The sequence below is a fragment of the Lissotriton vulgaris genome, chromosome 1_1, assembly GCF_964263255.1.
Source record: "Lissotriton vulgaris chromosome 1_1, aLisVul1.2, whole genome shotgun sequence".
NCBI classification, from domain to species: Eukaryota; Metazoa; Chordata; class Amphibia; order Caudata; family Salamandridae; genus Lissotriton; species Lissotriton vulgaris.
In genome coordinates, this window is record NC_141685.1 from 231,114,546 (window position 1) to 231,131,005 (window position 16,460).

The 16,460-nt window shown below is 36.6% G+C and overlaps 16 non-coding genes across 16 annotated transcripts; all 16 read left to right on the forward strand.

Moving 5' to 3' along the window:
- Positions 1-343: 343 nt before the first annotated feature.
- TRNAD-GUC (transfer RNA aspartic acid (anticodon GUC)) lies at positions 344-415 on the forward strand. The gene has a single exon. It is a non-coding gene; the product is annotated as a tRNA-Asp (tRNA).
- A 625-nt stretch (positions 416-1,040) lies between these two features.
- On the forward strand, positions 1,041-1,112 carry TRNAD-GUC (transfer RNA aspartic acid (anticodon GUC)). The gene has a single exon. It is a non-coding gene; the product is annotated as a tRNA-Asp (tRNA).
- Positions 1,113-1,747: 635 nt separating this feature from the next.
- Positions 1,748-1,819, forward strand: TRNAD-GUC (transfer RNA aspartic acid (anticodon GUC)). The gene has a single exon. It is a non-coding gene; the product is annotated as a tRNA-Asp (tRNA).
- Positions 1,820-2,430: 611 nt separating this feature from the next.
- TRNAD-GUC (transfer RNA aspartic acid (anticodon GUC)) lies at positions 2,431-2,502 on the forward strand. Its single transcript has one exon. It is a non-coding gene; the product is annotated as a tRNA-Asp (tRNA).
- Positions 2,503-3,824: 1,322 nt separating this feature from the next.
- TRNAD-GUC (transfer RNA aspartic acid (anticodon GUC)) lies at positions 3,825-3,896 on the forward strand. Its single transcript has one exon. It is a non-coding gene; the product is annotated as a tRNA-Asp (tRNA).
- Positions 3,897-4,521: 625 nt separating this feature from the next.
- On the forward strand, positions 4,522-4,593 carry TRNAD-GUC (transfer RNA aspartic acid (anticodon GUC)). The gene has a single exon. It is a non-coding gene; the product is annotated as a tRNA-Asp (tRNA).
- Positions 4,594-8,016: 3,423 nt separating this feature from the next.
- On the forward strand, positions 8,017-8,088 carry TRNAD-GUC (transfer RNA aspartic acid (anticodon GUC)). The gene has a single exon. It is a non-coding gene; the product is annotated as a tRNA-Asp (tRNA).
- Positions 8,089-8,699: 611 nt separating this feature from the next.
- TRNAD-GUC (transfer RNA aspartic acid (anticodon GUC)) lies at positions 8,700-8,771 on the forward strand. The gene has a single exon. It is a non-coding gene; the product is annotated as a tRNA-Asp (tRNA).
- Positions 8,772-9,400: 629 nt separating this feature from the next.
- Positions 9,401-9,472, forward strand: TRNAD-GUC (transfer RNA aspartic acid (anticodon GUC)). Its single transcript has one exon. It is a non-coding gene; the product is annotated as a tRNA-Asp (tRNA).
- A 2,717-nt stretch (positions 9,473-12,189) lies between these two features.
- On the forward strand, positions 12,190-12,261 carry TRNAD-GUC (transfer RNA aspartic acid (anticodon GUC)). Its single transcript has one exon. It is a non-coding gene; the product is annotated as a tRNA-Asp (tRNA).
- Positions 12,262-12,888: 627 nt separating this feature from the next.
- On the forward strand, positions 12,889-12,960 carry TRNAD-GUC (transfer RNA aspartic acid (anticodon GUC)). Its single transcript has one exon. It is a non-coding gene; the product is annotated as a tRNA-Asp (tRNA).
- A 611-nt stretch (positions 12,961-13,571) lies between these two features.
- Positions 13,572-13,643, forward strand: TRNAD-GUC (transfer RNA aspartic acid (anticodon GUC)). The gene has a single exon. It is a non-coding gene; the product is annotated as a tRNA-Asp (tRNA).
- A 627-nt stretch (positions 13,644-14,270) lies between these two features.
- TRNAD-GUC (transfer RNA aspartic acid (anticodon GUC)) lies at positions 14,271-14,342 on the forward strand. Its single transcript has one exon. It is a non-coding gene; the product is annotated as a tRNA-Asp (tRNA).
- A 611-nt stretch (positions 14,343-14,953) lies between these two features.
- Positions 14,954-15,025, forward strand: TRNAD-GUC (transfer RNA aspartic acid (anticodon GUC)). The gene has a single exon. It is a non-coding gene; the product is annotated as a tRNA-Asp (tRNA).
- A 629-nt stretch (positions 15,026-15,654) lies between these two features.
- On the forward strand, positions 15,655-15,726 carry TRNAD-GUC (transfer RNA aspartic acid (anticodon GUC)). Its single transcript has one exon. It is a non-coding gene; the product is annotated as a tRNA-Asp (tRNA).
- A 631-nt stretch (positions 15,727-16,357) lies between these two features.
- TRNAD-GUC (transfer RNA aspartic acid (anticodon GUC)) lies at positions 16,358-16,429 on the forward strand. The gene has a single exon. It is a non-coding gene; the product is annotated as a tRNA-Asp (tRNA).
- Positions 16,430-16,460: the final 31 nt, after the last annotated feature.

Consider the following 16,460-nt stretch of genomic DNA (forward strand, 5'->3'; position numbering starts at 1 on the left):
TAGAATGACTGCTTTTGGTTAGTAGTGACCCCTGGTGGCTAATAGTTATAAGCTGCAAATGGTAAAGTGAGCTGATTATATATATATATATATATATAAATATATATATTGATGAATAGAAAGATAGCTAGATAGACAGATCGATAGATATTTATTTCAATGAAATAATTTCTTCATAAAACTAATTGTTTTTGGCTAGGAATTTCTGTATTGTAATAATTTAGGAAAAAAGATTACTTGTCCTAACCAAAAGCAGCAATTCTGCCTATTACAATACTGAGAATTGATCGAGGGCATGCCTTAACCCCAGGGAGATGAGCACTGTTTAACTGAAGCCAATAAGTCCTCGTTAGTATAGTGGTCAGTATCCCCGCCTGTCACGCGGGAGACCGGGGTTCAATTCCCCGACGGGGAGGAGATTCCTTTTATTCACACAATTAAATAAAATGATGTACTTTCTAACATTGTAAAATATATCTGTCATTATCCTTGCCTATTCCGATTGAGAAAAAAGGTTGAATTCACTGATGGCCAAAATGCTTACTGATGTGTTAACTGAAATTCAGAATATGCTCTGAATATTTCAGCATGCACAGGCGTACCATCAAAACCAATTTACGTCTACAATCTGTTGGAAAATGAGATGAAGCAGTGGTGAATCCTAGGCCGCTGTTCCACTCGATTGGCACGATTTACAAGTAGAATGACTGCTTTTGGTTAGTAGTGACCCCTGGTGGCTAATAGTTATAAGCTGCAAATGGTAAAGTGAGCTGATTATATATATATATATATATAAATATATATATTGATGAATAGAAAGATAGCTAGATAGACAGATCGATAGATATTTATTTCAATGAAATAATTTCTTCATAAAACTAATTGTTTTTGGCTAGGAATTTCTGTATTGTAATAATTTAGGAAAAAAGATTACTTGTCCTAACCAAATGCAGCAATTCTGCCTATTACAATACTGAGAATTGATCGAGGGCATGCCTTAACCCCAGGGAGGTGAGCACTGTTTAACTGAAGCCAATAAGTCCTCGTTAGTATAGTGGTCAGTATCCCCGCCTGTCACGCGGGAGACCGGGGTTCAATTCCCCGACGGGGAGGAGATTCCTTTTATTCACACAATTAAATAAAATGATGTACTTTCTAACATTGTAAAATATATCTGTCATTATCCTTGCCTATTCCGATTGAGAAAAAAGGTTGAATTCACTGATGGCCAAAATGCTTACTGATGTGTTAACTGAAATTCAGAATATGCTCTGAATATTTCAGCATGCACAGGCGTACCATCAAAACCAATTTACGTCTACAATCTGTTGAAAAATGAGATGAAGCAGTGGTGAATCCTAGGCCGCTGTTCCACTCAATTGGCACGATTTACAAGTAGAATGACTGCTTTTGGTTAGGAGTGACCCCTGGTGGCTAATAGTTATAAGCTGCAAATGGTAAAGTGAGCTGATTATATATATATATATATATATATATATATAAATATATATATTGATGAATAGAAAGATAGCTAGATAGATAGATCGATAGATATTTATTTCAATGAAATAATTTCTTCATAAAACTAATTGTTTTTGGCTAGGAATTTCTGTATTGTAATAATTTAGGAAAAAAGATTACTTGTCCTAACCAAAAGCAGCAATTCTGCCTATTACAATACTGAGAATTGATCGAGGGCATGCCTTAACCACAGGGAGATGAGCACAGTTTAACTGAAGCCAATAAGTCCTCGTTAGTATAGTGGTCAGTATCCCCGCCTGTCACGCGGGAGACCGGGGTTCAATTCCCCGACGGGGAGGAGATTCCTTTTATTCACACAATTAAATAAAATGATGTACTTTCTAACATTGTAAAATATATCTGTCATTATCCTTGCCTATTCCGATTGAGAAAAAAGGTTGAATTCACTGATGGCCAAAATGCTTACTGATGTGTTAACTGAAATTCAGAATATGCTCTGAATATTTCAGCATGCACAGGCGTACCATCAAAACCAATTTACGTCTACAATCTGTTGGAAAATGAGATGAAGCAGTGGTGAATCCTAGGCCGCTGTTCCACTCGATTGGCACGATTTACAAGTAGAATGACTGCTTTTGGTTAGTAGTGACCCCTGGTGGCTAATAGTTATAAGCTGCAAATGGTAAAGTGAGCTGATTATATATATATATATATTGATGAATAGAAAGATAGCTAGATAGACAGATCGATAGATATTTATTTCAATGAAATAATTTCTTCATAAAACTAATTGTTTTTGGCTAGGAATTTCTGTATTGTAATAATTTAGGAAAAAAGATTACTTGTCCTAACCAAAAGCAGCAATTCTGCCTATTACAATACTGAGAATTGATCGAGGGCATGCCTTAACCCCAGGGAGGTGAGCACTGTTTAACTGAAGCCAATAAGTCCTCGTTAGTATAGTGGTCAGTATCCCCGCCTGTCACGCGGGAGACCGGGGTTCAATTCCCCGACGGGGAGGAGATTCCTTTTATTCACACAATTAAATAAAATGATGTACTTTCTAACATTGTAAAATATATCTGTCATTATCCTTGCCTATTCCGATTGAGAAAAAAGGTTGAATTCACTGATGGCCAAAATGCTTACTGATGTGTTAACTGAAATTCAGAATATGCTCTGAATATTTCAGCATGCACAGGCGTACCATCAAAACCAATTTACGTCTACAATCTGTTGGAAAATGAGATGAAGCAGTGGTGAATCCTAGGCCGCTGTTCCACTCGATTGGCACGATTTACAAGTAGAATGACTGCTTTTGGTTAGTAGTGACCCCTGGTGGCTAATAGTTATAAGCTGCAAATGGTAAAGTGAGCTGATTATATATATATATATATATAAATATATATATTGATGAATAGAAAGATAGCTAGATAGACAGATCGATAGATATTTATTTCAATGAAATAATTTCTTCATAAAACTAATTGTTTTTGGCTAGGAATTTCTGTATTGTAATAATTTAGGAAAAAAGATTACTTGTCCTAACCAAAAGCAGCAATTCTGCCTATTACAATACTGAGAATTGATCGAGGGCATGCCTTAACCCCAGGGAGATGAGCACTGTTTAACTGAAGGCAATAAGTCCTCGTTAGTATAGTGGTCAGTATCCCCGCCTGTCACGCGGGAGACTGGGGTTCAATTCCCCGACGGGGAGGAGATTCCTTTTATTCACACAATTAAATAAAATGATGTACTTTCTAACATTGTAAAATATATCTGTCATTATCCTTGCCTATTCCGATTGAGAAAAAAGGTTGAATTCACTGATGGCCAAAATGCTTACTGATGTGTTAACTGAAATTCAGAATATGCTCTGAATATTTCAGCATGCACAGGCGTACCATCAAAACCAATTTACGTCTACAATCTGTTGGAAAATGAGATGAAGCAGTGGTGAATCCTAGGCCGCTGTTCCACTCGATTGGCACGATTTACAAGTAGAATGACTGCTTTTGGTTAGTAGTGACCCCTGGTGGCTAATAGTTATAAGCTGCAAATGGTAAAGTGAGCTGATTATATATATATATATATATAAATATATATATTGATGAATAGAAAGATAGCTAGATAGACAGATCGATAGATATTTATTTCAATGAAATAATTTCTTCATAAAACTAATTGTTTTTGGCTAGGAATTTCTGTATTGTAATAATTTAGGAAAAAAGATTACTTGTCCTAACCAAAAGCAGCAATTCTGCCTATTACAATACTGAGAATTGATCGAGGGCATGCCTTAACCCCAGGGAGGTGAGCACTGTTTAACTGAAGCCAATAAGTCCTCGTTAGTATAGTGGTCAGTATCCCCGCCTGTCACGCGGGAGACCGGGGTTCAATTCCCCGACGGGGAGGAGATTCCTTTTATTCACACAATTAAATAAAATGATGTACTTTCTAACATTGTAAAATATATCTGTCATTATCCTTGCCTATTCCGATTGAGAAAAAAGGTTGAATTCACTGATGGCCAAAATGCTTACTGATGTGTTAACTGAAATTCAGAATATGCTCTGAATATTTCAGCATGCACAGGCGTACCATCAAAACCAATTTACGTCTACAATCTGTTGGAAAATGAGATGAAGCAGTGGTGAATCCTAGGCCGCTGTTCCACTCGATTGGCACGATTTACAAGTAGAATGACTGCTTTTGGTTAGTAGTGACCCCTGGTGGCTAATAGTTATAAGCTGCAAATGGTAAAGTGAGCTGATTATATATATATATATATATAAATATATATATTGATGAATAGAAAGATAGCTAGATAGACAGATCGATAGATATTTATTTCAATGAAATAATTTCTTCATAAAACTAATTGTTTTTGGCTAGGAATTTCTGTATTGTAATAATTTAGGAAAAAAGATTACTTGTCCTAACCAAAAGCAGCAATTCTGCCTATTACAATACTGAGAATTGATCGAGGGCATGCCTTAACCCCAGGGAGGTGAGCACTGTTTAACTGAAGCCAATAAGTCCTCGTTAGTATAGTGGTCAGTATCCCCGCCTGTCACGCGGGAGACCGGGGTTCAATTCCCCGACGGGGAGGAGATTCCTTTTATTCACACAATTAAATAAAATGATGTACTTTCTAACATTGTAAAATATATCTGTCATTATCCTTGCCTATTCCGATTGAGAAAAAAGGTTGAATTCACTGATGGCCAAAATGCTTACTGATGTGTTAACTGAAATTCAGAATATGCTCTGAATATTTCAGCATGCACAGGCGTACCATCAAAACCAATTTACGTCTACAATCTGTTGGAAAATGAGATGAAGCAGTGGTGAATCCTAGGCCGCTGTTCCACTCGATTGGCACGATTTACAAGTAGAATGACTGCTTTTGGTTAGTAGTGACCCCTGGTGGCTAATAGTTATAAGCTGCAAATGGTAAAGTGAGCTGATTATATATATATATATATATTTATATAAATATATATATTGATGAATAGAAAGATAGCTAGATAGACAGATCGATAGATATTTATTTCAATGAAATAATTTCTTCATAAAACTAATTGTTTTTGGCTAGGAATTTCTGTATTGTAATAATTTAGGAAAAAAGATTACTTGTCCTAACCAAAAGCAGCAATTCTGCCTATTACAATACTGAGAATTGATCGAGGGCATGCCTTAACCCCAGGGAGATGAGCACTGTTTAAGTGAAGCCAATAAGTCCTCGTTAGTATAGTGGTCAGTATCCCCGCCTGTCACGCGGGAGACCGGGGTTCAATTCCCCGACCGGGAGGAGATTCCTTTTATTCACACAATTAAATAAAATGATGTACTTTCTAACATTGTAAAATATATCTGTCATTATCCTTGCCTATTCCGATTGAGAAAAAAGGTTGAATTCACTGATGGCCAAAATGCTTACTGATGTGTTAACTGAAATTCAGAATATGCTCTGAATATTTCAGCATGCACAGGCGTACCATCAAAACCAATTTACGTCTACAATCTGTTGGAAAATGAGATGAAGCAGTGGTGAATCCTAGGCCGCTGTTCCACTCGATTGGCACGATTTACAAGTAGAATGACTGCTCTTGGTTAGTAGTGACCCCTGGTGGCTAATAGTTATAAGCTGCAAATGGTAAAGTGAGCTGATTATATATATATATATATATATAAATATATATATTGATGAATAGAAAGATAGCTAGATAGACAGATCGATAGATATTTATTTCAATGAAATAATTTCTTCATAAAACTAATTGTTTTTGGCTAGGAATTTCTGTATTGTAATAATTTAGGAAAAAAGATTACTTGTCCTAACCAAAAGCAGCAATTCTGCCTATCACAATACTGAGAATTGATCGAGGGCATGCCTTAACCCCAGGGAGGTGAGCACTGTTTAACTGAAGCCAATAAGTCCTCGTTAGTATAGTGGTCAGTATCCCTGCCTGTCACGCGGGAGACCGGGGTTCAATTCCCCGACGGTGAGGAGATTCCTTTTATTCACACAATTAAATAAAATGATGTACTTTCTAACATTGTAAAATATATCTGTCATTATCCTTGCCTATTCCGATTGAGAAAAAAGGTTGAATTCACTGATGGCCAAAATGCTTACTGATGTGTTAACTGAAATTCAGAATATGCTCTGAATATTTCAGCATGCACAGGCGTACCATCAAAACCAATTTACGTCTACAATCTGTTGGAAAATGAGATGAAGCAGTGGTGAATCCTAGGCCGCTGTTCCACTCGATTGGCACGATTTACAAGTAGAATGACTGCTTTTGGTTAGTAGTGATCCCTGGTGGCTAATAGTTATAAGCTGCAAATGGTAAAGTGAGCTGATTATATATATATATATATATAAATATATATATTGATGAATAGAAAGATAGCTAGATAGACAGATCGATAGATATTTATTTCAATGAAATAATTTCTTCATAAAACTAATTGTTTTTGGCTAGGAATTTCTGTATTGTAATAATTTAGGAAAAAAGATTACTTGTCCTAACCAAAAGCAGCAATTCTGCCTATTACAATACTGAGAATTGATCGAGGGCATGCCTTAACCCCAGGGAGATGAGCACTGTTTAACTGAAGCCAATAAGTCCTCGTTAGTATAGTGGTCAGTATCCCCGACTGTCACGCGGGAGACCGGGGTTCAATTCCCCGACGGGGAGGAGATTCCTTTTATTCACACAATTAAATAAAATGATGTACTTTCTAACATTGTAAAATATATCTGTCATTATCCTTGCCTATTCCGATTGAGAAAAAAGGTTGAATTCACTGATGGCCAAAATGCTTACTGATGTGTTAACTGAAATTCAGAATATGCTCTGAATATTTCAGCATGCACAGGCGTACCATCAAAACCAATTTACGTCTACAATCTGTTGGAAAATGAGATGAAGCAGTGGTGAATCCTAGGCCGCTGTTCCACTCGATTGGCACGATTTACAAGTAGAATGACTGCTTTTGGTTAGTAGTGATCCCTGGTGGCTAATAGTTATAAGCTGCAAATGGTAAAGTGAGCTGATTATATATATATATGTATATAAATATATATATTGATGAATAGAAAGATAGCTAGATAGACAGATCGATAGATATTTATTTCAATGAAATAATTTCTTCATAAAACTAATTGTTTTTGGCTAGGAATTTCTGTATTGTAATAATTTAGGAAAAAAGATTACTTGTCCTAACCAAAAGCAGCAATTCTGCCTATTACAATACTGAGAATTGATCGAGGGCATGCCTTAACCCCAGGGAGATGAGCACTGTTTAACTGAAGCCAATAAGTCCTCGTTAGTATAGTGTTCAGTATCCCCGCCTGTCACGCGGGAGACCGGGGTTCAATTCCCCGACGGGGAGGAGATTCCTTTTATTCACACAATTAAATAAAATGATGTACTTTCTAACATTGTAAAATATATCTGTCATTATCCTTGCCTATTCCGATTGAGAAAAAAGGTTGAATTCACTGATGGCCAAAATGCTTACTGATGTGTTAACTGAAATTCAGAATATGCTCTGAATATTTCAGCATGCACAGGCGTACCATCAAAACCAATTTACGTCTACAATCTGTTGGAAAATGAGATGAAGCAGTGGTGAATCCTAGGCCGCTGTTCCACTCGATTGGCACGATTTACAAGTAGAATGACTGCTTTTGGTTAGTAGTGATCCCTGGTGGCTAATAGTTATAAGCTGCAAATGGTAAAGTGAGCTGATTATATATATATATATATATATAAATATATATATTGATGAATAGAAAGATAGCTAGATAGACAGATCGATAGATATTTATTTCAATGAAATAATTTCTTCATAAAACTAATTGTTTTTGGCTAGGAATTTCTGTATTGTAATAATTTAGGAAAAAAGATTACTTGTCCTAACCAAAAGCAGCAATTCTGCCTATTACAATACTGAGAATTGATCGAGGGCATGCCTTAACCCCAGGGAGATGAGCACTGTTTAACTGAAGCCAATAAGTCCTCGTTAGTATAGTGGTCAGTATCCCCGCCTGTCACGCGGGAGACCGGGGTTCAATTCCCCGACGGGGAGGAGATTCCTTTTATTCACACAATTAAATAAAATGATGTACTTTCTAACATTGTAAAATATATCTGTCATTATCCTTGCCTATTCCGATTGAGAAAAAAGGTTGAATTCACTGATGGCCAAAATGCTTACTGATGTGTTAACTGAAATTCAGAATATGCTCTGAATATTTCAGCATGCACAGGCGTACCATCAAAACCAATTTACGTCTACAATCTGTTGGAAAATGAGATGAAGCAGTGGTGAATCCTAGGCCGCTGTTCCACTCGATTGGCACGATTTACAAGTAGAATGACTGCTTTTGGTTAGTAGTGACCCCTGGTGGCTAATAGTTATAAGCTGCAAATGGTAAAGTGAGCTGATTATATATATATATATATTGATGAATAGAAAGATAGCTAGATAGACAGATCGATAGATATTTATTTCAATGAAATAATTTCTTCATAAAACTAATTGTTTTTGGCTAGGAATTTCTGTATTGTAATAATTTAGGAAAAAAGATTACTTGTCCTAACCAAAAGCAGCAATTCTGCCTATTACAATACTGAGAATTGATCGAGGGCATGCCTTAACCCCAGGGAGGTGAGCACTGTTTAACTGAAGCCAATAAGTCCTCGTTAGTATAGTGGTCAGTATCCCCGCCTGTCACGCGGGAGACCGGGGTTCAATTCCCCGACGGGGAGGCGATTCCTTTTATTCACACAATTAAATAAAATGATGTACTTTCTAACATTGTAAAATATATCTGTCATTATCCTTGCCTATTCCGATTGAGAAAAAATGTTGAATTCACTGATGGCCAAAATGCTTACTGATGTGTTAACTGAAATTCAGAATATGCTCTGAATATTTCAGCATGCACAGGCGTACCATCAAAACCAATTTACGTCTACAATCTGTTGGAAAATGAGATGAAGCAGTGGTGAATCCTAGGCCGCTGTTCCACTCGATTTGCACGATTTACAAGTAGAATGACTGCTTTTGGTTAGTAGTGACCCCTGGTGGCTAATAGTTATAAGCTGCAAATGGTAAAGTGAGCTGATTATATATATATATATATATATATAAATATATATATTGATGAATAGAAAGATAGCTAGATAGACAGATCGATAGATATTTATTTCAATGAAATAATTTCTTCATAAAACTAATTGTTTTTGGCTAGGAATTTCTGTATTGTAATAATTTAGGAAAAAAGATTACTTGTCCTAACCAAAAGCAGCAATTCTGCCTATTACAATACTGAGAATTGATCGAGGGCATGCCTTAACCCCAGGGAGGTGAGCACTGTTTAACTGAAGCCAATAAGTCCTCGTTAGTATAGTGGTCAGTATCCCCGCCTGTCACGCGGGAGACCGGGGTTCAATTCCCCGACGGGGAGGAGATTCCTTTTATTCACACAATTAAATAAAATGATGTACTTTCTAACATTGTAAAATATATCTGTCATTATCCTTGCCTATTCCGATTGAGAAAAAAGGTTGAATTCACTGATGGCCAAAATGCTTACTGATGTGTTAACTGAAATTCAGAATATGCTCTGAATATTTCAGCATGCACAGGCGTACCATCAAAACCAATTTACGTCTACAATCTGTTGGAAAATGAGATGAAGCAGTGGTGAATCCTAGGCCGCTGTTCCACTCGATTGGCACGATTTACAAGTAGAATGACTGCTTTTGGTTAGTAGTGACCCCTGGTGGCTAATAGTTATAAGCTGCAAATGGTAAAGTGAGCTGATTATATATATATATATATATAAATATATATATTGATGAATAGAAAGATAGCTAGATAGACAGATCGATAGATATTTATTTCAATGAAATAATTTCTTCATAAAACTAATTGTTTTTGGCTAGGAATTTCTGTATTGTAATAATTTAGGAAAAAAGATTACTTGTCCTAACCAAAAGCAGCAATTCTGCCTATTACAATACTGAGAATTGATCGAGGGCATGCCTTAACCCCAGGGAGATGAGCACTGTTTAACTGAAGCCAATAAGTCCTCGTTAGTATAGTGGTCAGTATCCCCGCCTGTCACGCGGGAGACTGGGGTTCAATTCCCCGACGGGGAGGAGATTCCTTTTATTCACACAATTAAATAAAATGATGTACTTTCTAACATTGTAAAATATATCTGTCATTATCCTTGCCTATTCCGATTGAGAAAAAAGGTTGAATTCACTGATGGCCAAAATGCTTACTGATGTGTTAACTGAAATTCAGAATATGCTCTGAATATTTCAGCATGCACAGGCGTACCATCAAAACCAATTTACGTCTACAATCTGTTGGAAAATGAGATGAAGCAGTGGTGAATCCTAGGCCGCTGTTCCACTCGATTGGCACGATTTACAAGTAGAATGACTGCTTTTGGTTAGTAGTGACCCCTGGTGGCTAATAGTTATAAGCTGCAAATGGTAAAGTGAGCTGATTATATATATATATATATATAAATATATATATTGATGAATAGAAAGATAGCTAGATAGACAGATCGATAGATATTTATTTCAATGAAATAATTTCTTCATAAAACTAATTGTTTTTGGCTAGGAATTTCTGTATTGTAATAATTTAGGAAAAAAGATTACTTGTCCTAACCAAAAGCAGCAATTCTGCCTATCACAATACTGAGAATTGATCGAGGGCATGCCTTAACCCCAGGGAGGTGAGCACTGTTTAACTGAAGCCAATAAGTCCTCGTTAGTATAGTGGTCAGTATCCCCGCCTGTCACGCGGGAGACCGGGGTTCAATTCCCCGACGGTGAGGAGATTCCTTTTATTCACACAATTAAATAAAATGATGTACTTTCTAACATTGTAAAATATATCTGTCATTATCCTTGCCTATTCCGATTGAGAAAAAAGGTTGAATTCACTGATGGCCAAAATGCTTACTGATGTGTTAACTGAAATTCAGAATATGCTCTGAATATTTCAGCATGCACAGGCGTACCATCAAAACCAATTTACGTCTACAATCTGTTGGAAAATGAGATGAAGCAGTGGTGAATCCTAGGCCGCTGTTCCACTCGATTGGCACGATTTACAAGTAGAATGACTGCTTTTGGTTAGTAGTGATCCCTGGTGGCTAATAGTTATAAGCTGCAAATGGTAAAGTGAGCTGATTATATATATATATATATATATAATATATATATTGATGAATAGAAAGATAGCTAGATAGACAGATCGATAGATATTTATTTCAATGAAATAATTTCTTCATAAAACTAATTGTTTTTGGCTAGGAATTTCTGTATTGTAATAATTTAGGAAAAAAGATTACTTGTCCTAACCAAAAGCAGCAATTCTGCCTATTACAATACTGAGAATTGATCGAGGGCATGCCTTAACCCCAGGGAGATGAGCACTGTTTAACTGAAGCCAATAAGTCCTCGTTAGTATAGTGGTCAGTATCCCCGACTGTCACGCGGGAGACCGGGGTTCAATTCCCCGACGGGGAGGAGATTCCTTTTATTCACACAATTAAATAAAATGATGTACTTTCTAACATTGTAAAATATATCTGTCATTATCCTTGCCTATTCCGATTGAGAAAAAAGGTTGAATTCACTGATGGCCAAAATGCTTACTGATGTGTTAACTGAAATTCAGAATATGCTCTGAATATTTCAGCATGCACAGGCGTACCATCAAAACCAATTTACGTCTACAATCTGTTGGAAAATGAGATGAAGCAGTGGTGAATCCTAGGCCGCTGTTCCACTCGATTGGCACGATTTACAAGTAGAATGACTGCTTTTGGTTAGTAGTGATCCCTGGTGGCTAATAGTTATAAGCTGCAAATGGTAAAGTGAGCTGATTATATATATATATGTATATAAATATATATATTGATGAATAGAAAGATAGCTAGATAGACAGATCGATAGATATTTATTTCAATGAAATAATTTCTTCATAAAACTAATTGTTTTTGGCTAGGAATTTCTGTATTGTAATAATTTAGGAAAAAAGATTACTTGTCCTAACCAAAAGCAGCAATTCTGCCTATTACAATACTGAGAATTGATCGAGGGCATGCCTTAACCCCAGGGAGATGAGCACTGTTTAACTGAAGCCAATAAGTCCTCGTTAGTATAGTGGTCAGTATCCCCGCCTGTCACGCGGGAGACCGGGGTTCAATTCCCCGACGGGGAGGAGATTCCTTTTATTCACACAATTAAATAAAATGATGTACTTTCTAACATTGTAAAATATATCTGTCATTATCCTTGCCTATTCCGATTGAGAAAAAAGGTTGAATTCACTGATGGCCAAAATGCTTACTGATGTGTTAACTGAAATTCAGAATATGCTCTGAATATTTCAGCATGCACAGGCGTACCATCAAAACCAATTTACGTCTACAATCTGTTGGAAAATGAGATGAAGCAGTGGTGAATCCTAGGCCGCTGTTCCACTCGATTGGCACGATTTACAAGTAGAATGACTGCTTTTGGTTAGTAGTGATCCCTGGTGGCTAATAGTTATAAGCTGCAAATGGTAAAGTGAGCTGATTATATATATATATATATATATAAATATATATATTGATGAATAGAAAGATAGCTAGATAGACAGATCGATAGATATTTATTTCAATGAAATAATTTCTTCATAAAACTAATTGTTTTTGGCTAGGAATTTCTGTATTGTAATAATTTAGGAAAAAAGATTACTTGTCCTAACCAAAAGCAGCAATTCTGCCTATTACAATACTGAGAATTGATCGAGGGCATGCCTTAACCCCAGGGAGATGAGCACTGTTTAACTGAAGCCAATAAGTCCTCGTTAGTATAGTGGTCAGTATCCCCGCCTGTCACGCGGGAGACCGGGGTTCAATTCCCCGACGGGGAGGAGATTCCTTTTATTCACACAATTAAATAAAATGATGTACTTTCTAACATTGTAAAATATATCTGTCATTATCCTTGCCTATTCCGATTGAGAAAAAAGGTTGAATTCACTGATGGCCAAAATGCTTACTGATGTGTTAACTGAAATTCAGAATATGCTCTGAATATTTCAGCATGCACAGGCGTACCATCAAAACCAATTTACGTCTACAATCTGTTGGAAAATGAGATGAAGCAGTGGTGAATCCTAGGCCGCTGTTCCACTCGATTGGCACGATTTACAAGTAGAATGACTGCTTTTGGTTAGTAGTGACCCCTGGTGGCTAATAGTTATAAGCTGCAAATGGTAAAGTGAGCTGATTATATATATATATATATTGATGAATAGAAAGATAGCTAGATAGACAGATCGATAGATATTTATTTCAATGAAATAATTTCTTCATAAAACTAATTGTTTTTGGCTAGGAATTTCTGTATTGTAATAATTTAGGAAAAAAGATTACTTGTCCTAACCAAAAGCAGCAATTCTGCCTATTACAATACTGAGAATTGATCGAGGGCATGCCTTAACCCCAGGGAGATGAGCACTGTTTAACTGAAGCCAATAAGTCCTCGTTAGTATAGTGGTCAGTATCCCCGCCTGTCACGCGGGAGACCGGGGTTCAATTCCCCGACGGGGAGGAGATTCCTTTTATTCACACAATTAAATAAAATGATGTACTTTCTAACATTGTAAAATATATCTGTCATTATCCTTGCCTATTCCGATTGAGAAAAAAGGTTGAATTCACTGATGGCCAAAATGCTTACTGATGTGTTAACTGAAATTCAGAATATGCTCTGAATATTTCAGCATGCACAGGCGTACCATCAAAACCAATTTACGTCTACAATCTGTTGGAAAATGAGATGAAGCAGTGGTGAATCCTAGGCCGCTGTTCCACTCGATTGGCACGATTTACAAGTAGAATGACTGCTTTTGGTTAGTAGTGATCCCTGGTGGCTAATAGTTATAAGCTGCAAATGGTAAAGTGAGCTGATTATATATATATATATATATATAAATATATATATTGATGAATAGAAAGATAGCTAGATAGACAGATCGATAGATATTTATTTCAATGAAATAATTTCTTCATAAAACTAATTGTTTTTGGCTAGGAATTTCTGTATTGTAATAATTTAGGAAAAAAGATTACTTGTCCTAACCAAAAGCAGCAATTCTGCCTATTACAATACTGAGAATTGATCGAGGGCATGCCTTAACCCCAGGGAGATGAGCACTGTTTAACTGAAGCCAATAAGTCCTCGTTAGTATAGTGGTCAGTATCCCCGCCTGTCACGCGGGAGACCGGGGTTCAATTCCCCGACGGGGAGGAGATTCCTTTTATTCACACAATTAAATAAAATGATGTACTTTCTAACATTGTAAAATATATCTGTCATTATCCTTGCCTATTCCGATTGAGAAAAAAGGTTGAATTCACTGATGGCCAAAATGCTTACTGATGTGTTAACTGAAATTCAGAATATGCTCTGAATATTTCAGCATGCACAGGCGTACCATCAAAACCAATTTACGTCTACAATCTGTTGGAAAATGAGATGAAGCAGTGGTGAATCCTAGGCCGCTGTTCCACTCGATTGGCACGATTTACAAGTAGAATGACTGCTTTTGGTTAGTAGTGACCCCTGGTGGCTAATAGTTATAAGCTGCAAATGGTAAAGTGAGCTGATTATATATATATATATATTGATGAATAGAAAGATAGCTAGATAGACAGATCGATAGATATTTATTTCAATGAAATAATTTCTTCATAAAACTAATTGTTTTTGGCTAGGAATTTCTGTATTGTAATAATTTAGGAAAAAAGATTACTTGTCCTAACCAAAAGCAGCAATTCTGCCTATTACAATACTGAGAATTGATCGAGGGCATGCCTTAACCCCAGGGAGGTGAGCACTGTTTAACTGAAGCCAATAAGTCCTCGTTAGTATAGTGGTCAGTATCCCCGCCTGTCACGCGGGAGACCGGGGTTCAATTCCCCGACGGGGAGGCGATTCCTTTTATTCACACAATTAAATAAAATGATGTACTTTCTAACATTGTAAAATATATCTGTCATTATCCTTGCCTATTCCGATTGAGAAAAAAGGTTGAATTCACTGATGGCCAAAATGCTTACTGATGTGTTAACTGAAATTCAGAATATGCTCTGAATATTTCAGCATGCACAGGCGTACCATCAAAACCAATTTACGTCTACAATCTGTTGGAAAATGAGATGAAGCAGTGGTGAATCCTAGGCCGCTGTTCCACTCGATTTGCACGATTTACAAGTAGAATGACTGCTTTTGGTTAGTAGTGACCCCTGGTGGCTAATAGTTATAAGCTGCAAATGGTAAAGTGAGCTGATTATATATATATATATATATATATAAATATATATATTGATGAATAGAAAGATAGCTAGATAGACAGATCGATAGATATTTATTTCAATGAAATAATTTCTTCATAAAACTAATTGTTTTTGGCTAGGAATTTCTGTATTGTAATAATTTAGGAAAAAAGATTACTTGTCCTAACCAAAAGCAGCAATTCTGCCTATTACAATACTGAGAATTGATCGAGGGCATGCCTTAACCCCAGGGAGGTGAGCACTGTTTAACTGAAGCCAATAAGTCCTCGTTAGTATAGTGGTCAGTATCCCCGCCTGTCACGCGGGAGACCGGGGTTCAATTCCCCGACGGGGAGGAGATTCCTTTTATTCACACAATTAAATAAAATGATGTACTTTCTAACATTGTAAAATATATCTGTCATTATCCTTGCCTATTCCGATTGAGAAAAAAGGTTGAATTCACTGATGGCCAAAATGCTTACTGATGTGTTAACTGAAATTCAGAATATGCTCTGAATATTTCAGCATGCACAGGCGTACCATCAAAACCAATTTACGTCTACAATCTGTTGGAAAATGAGATGAAGCAGTGGTGAATCCTAGGCCGCTGTTCCACTCAATTGGCACGATTTACAAGTAGAATGACTGCTTTTGGTTAGGAGTGACCCCTGGTGGCTAATAGTTATAAGCTGCAAATGGTAAAGTGAGCTGATTATATATATATATATATATATATATAAATATATATATTGATGAATAGAAAGATAGCTAGATAGACAGATCGATAGATATTTATTTCAATGAAATAATTTCTTCATAAAACTAATTGTTTTTGGCTAGGAATTTCTGTATTGTAATAATTTAGGAAAAAAGATTACTTGTCCTAACCAAAAGCAGCAATTCTGCCTATTACAATACTGAGAATTGATCGAGGGCATGCCTTAACCCCAGGGAGATGAGCACTGTTTAACTGAAGCCAATAAGTCCTCGTTAGTATAGTGGTCAGTATCCCCGCCTGTCACGCGGGAGACCGGGGTTCAATTCCCCGACGGGGAGGAGATTCCTTTTATTCACACAATTAAATAAA